Genomic DNA, 3,658 nt, shown 5'->3' with positions numbered 1-3,658 from the left:
AGAGCTGAGATTTAAAGACAGAAACCTCCAGCTGGGCGCGGTGGCTCACACCTGTCATCGCAGCACTTTGGGAGGCCGAGGTGGGAGGATCACTTGAAGCCAGGCGTTCAAGATCAGCCTGGGCAACATAGTGAGACCTTGTCTTTGCAAAAAAAAAAAAGTTTAATTGGCCAGCATGGTGACGCACACCTGTAGTCCTTGCTACTCAGGAGGCTGAGGTGGGAGGATCACTTGAGCCCGGGAGTTCAAGGCTGCAGTAAGGCCATGATGATACAATCCAGCCTGAGAGAAAGAGTGAGACCCTGTCTCTAAAAGTAATTACAATAATGAACAGGGGAACTTTCGAGGGCTTCTCACGGCCGCCTCAGGGCTTACTTGGAACAGGCTTCACTGAGGTATGCATCAAGTCCAAGGACAGAGGTCAAGGTCAGACAAAATTCAGGAAGACTGGAGTGCCCAGGTGCTCAGGAGGCAGTGTTGAAAAATGAGAGGGGTTGGGGGGGCGGACGCGGTGGCTCACACCTGTAATCCCAGCACTCTGGGAAGTAGAGGCGGGAAGATACCTGAGGTTGGGAGTTTGAGACCAGCCTGGCCAACGTAGTGAAACCCCGTCTCTACTAAAAATACAAAAAATTAGCCGGGCTTGGTGGTGTGTGCCTGTAGTCCCAGCTACTCAGGAGGCTGAGGCAGGAGAATGGCTTGAACCCAGGAGGCAGAGGTTGCAGTGACCTGAGATCTCACCACTGTACTCCAGCCTGGGTGACAAAGTGAGACTGTGTCTCAAAAAAAATAATAATTTTTTAATTAAAAAAAAAAAAAAAAAGAATGAGAAGGGTGGGTCACCAATACTGGTACATATGTGGGGGCTTGGCTCGGAGCCCCAGCCCCTCCTCCCTGCAGACTCAGGTATGGAGAGGTTGGTCCTGACTGAGGGTCCCCAGCATGGCCCACTTTCTGCGTTGTCCATGGGGTCAACAAGGCCCCTAGTGCCAAGAAGATCCTCTGCCCACAGGAGCACCCCAGCCTGGGTCCCTGAACTCCCCGGCATCGTCTTTACCTGGCAGCCCCAAGGCAAGACAGTCGGGTAAGACAGCCGGGGCCCTTAGCAGGAAGCTGGGGTTCACGGTGTGGGCAGGAGCTGCAGCTGTACCGGGAAGCCGGTGGGTGAGGAGGGGGCGTGGAGGAGAGAGAGGAGAAAGGATTGGGGGCTTTCTGGTTTGTTTGGCTACTAAAATTAGCTGTTTGTGAACAGGAGGCCAAAGGCTCACACCCTCTCCTCTCAGCACCGTCTGCTTTGAAACCCCAGGTGCTTGGCTAAAAATTGTATTGAAAGTTTCCGCGCGGCTTGGGGTGACTGGAAATGAGTCTCTGATACAGGATTGTCTTTCTTTCTTATCACATGTCACATTCGGTTCTGATCTTGTTTTGACCGACGCCAAGTGCCTCCCCTAGCTCATATGATGGGTGGGATATGAACGCAGGTAGGAGGCTGTGAAATTGCATTTGCTTCTGTGTGTGCGAGACAGGGAGACAGAGAGAAAGAGGAGGAAGAGGAGGAGGGAGGGAGGGATAAAGAAGGAGACACAGAGAGGAAGGACGAAGGAAGGGAGAGAGAAGGAGAAGGAGGCAGGGAAAGAGGGAGGGAGAGAGAGACAGAAACAGGAAGAGAGGAAAGAGAACAGAGAGAAAAAGAGAAACAGAAAGAAATACACACAGAGAGCCTTTGAGACCACTAGCTGTTTGGCTGTTACCAGCCAAAGCCCAGCTCAGGGTGAACATTAGGTGTCTTGTTTTTGTTTTTGTTTTTGTTTTTGTTTTGTTTTTGTTTTTGTTTTGAGACAAGGTCTTGCTCTGTTATCCAAGCTGGAAGGCAGTGGTATGATCACAGTTCACTGCAGCCTCGACCTCCCGAGCTCAATCTCCCGCCTCGGCCTCCTGAGTAGCTAGGACTACACACATTACACACGTGCACCACCATACCCGGCTAATTTTTTTTTTTTTTTTTTTTTTTTTAAGAAATAGAGTCTCATCATGTTGCCCAAGCTGGTCTCAAACTCCTGGGCTCAAGCGATCCTCCACCTCAGTGCTGAGATGACAGGCATGAGCCACCACGCCTGGCCTGGGGTCTTGGTGACGGAGTAGCCGGGCCCCCAGCTGTGCCATCCCGTGTGATTTCAGTGAGGAGTCCTAGGGTGTCTGTTGGCCGGGAGATGCCCGTAATGTGGGATGATGTGGAGCCCCAGGGATGGAAATGGCCACACCTGGGCTCTCGGACAGCTTTCTGTAACCCCAGGGAGGTAACGTGACACTAGAAAGCCTGGGTGATGAGCCATACAAAGTGGCTGTGAGGGCCCAGTGAGTCCATGCAAGAGGACCTCCCACATGCAAGGGGACCCCCACATAGGCACCTCCAGCCCAGCCGTTAAGTGGCCAGCCTAGTAGAGCCAGGTCTCCTTGGTTCCTCTGCTTGGATTACCCCAAATTCAGTGTCCAAATCCAAACAAACCTCTGGGCACGGTGGCTCATGCCTGTAATCCCAGCACTTTGGGAGGCCAAGGCGGGCGGATCACCTGAGGTTGGGAGTTTGAGACCAGCTTGGCCAACATGGTGAAACCCTATCTCTACTAAAAATACAAAAAAAAAAAAAAAAAAATCAGCTGGGTGTGGTGGCAGGCACCTGTAATCCTAGTTACTCTGGGAGGCTGAGGCAGGAGAATCACTTGAACCTGGAAGGCAGAGCTTGCAGTGAGCCGAGATCATAGCACTGCACTCCAGCCTGGGCTACAGAGGGAGGCTCCCTCTCAAAAAAATAAAAACTAAATAAAAATTTTAAAAAACAAACCCAACATTTTCTCCCTGGACAGAGGAAACCTGTTCCTCTTCCCCCTCCACCAATGACATCCCCACCCGCCAGTCACTCAAGCTCGAAGCCCAAGCCTCAGCCCTGGTTCCCAGCTGAACCCCAACAGACACCTCAAATCCCCTACTTCTCTCCAGCCCCACCCTCTGCCCCATCTGAACCATGAACTCCCCTGAGCCTCTGAAAGCCCAGAGACCCCCCCTTCTCAAAGTAACATTTTCAAATGCGTGAAATAAAACACACAGGATTGCAAAGGAAGCCAACTTTCTTATCAAAATATTTAAAGAGCAAATGGGTAATCCGGTAATTTGCATGCTTTTTTGTTGTTGTTGTGAATGCGTTAAATCACAGGATTGAATAACAAGCTCTGGCGGCGAGGCCAACAGCTATCGTTATTCTGGAGTCGTGACAAGCACGCTTGGTGTTTCACGCTACCTGCGGCAGCTGCAGCGGGATGGGAAGACACACGTGTTTCTACTGGTGAACATGTCCCAGGCGCTGTGCCATGCCTCTGCAATTTTTTTTATTTTTTTATTATTATTATTATTTTTTTTTTTTTTTTGCTTCCATTCATTCATAATGCAAGAAAATGCTCACTTTCCATTAGGGGGGTAGGGAAAATAAAGATGTCATTTTTTTTTTCCATTCAACATTCAGACTCCCTGAATTCTCTACCCATGGATTTGAATGAAGGTCCATCCCTGATGGAGAGATCTTTCTGGAACACAAATTGGAATGTCACTCTGATGATTGAGACCTTCCCATTGGAAGCTACTGGAATTACTAATATTTTTTTCT

Source organism: Rhinopithecus roxellana, chromosome 6 (genome assembly GCF_007565055.1).
Source record: "Rhinopithecus roxellana isolate Shanxi Qingling chromosome 6, ASM756505v1, whole genome shotgun sequence".
Taxonomy (NCBI): domain Eukaryota; kingdom Metazoa; phylum Chordata; class Mammalia; order Primates; family Cercopithecidae; genus Rhinopithecus; species Rhinopithecus roxellana.
This window is presented reverse-complemented; position numbering follows the sequence as displayed.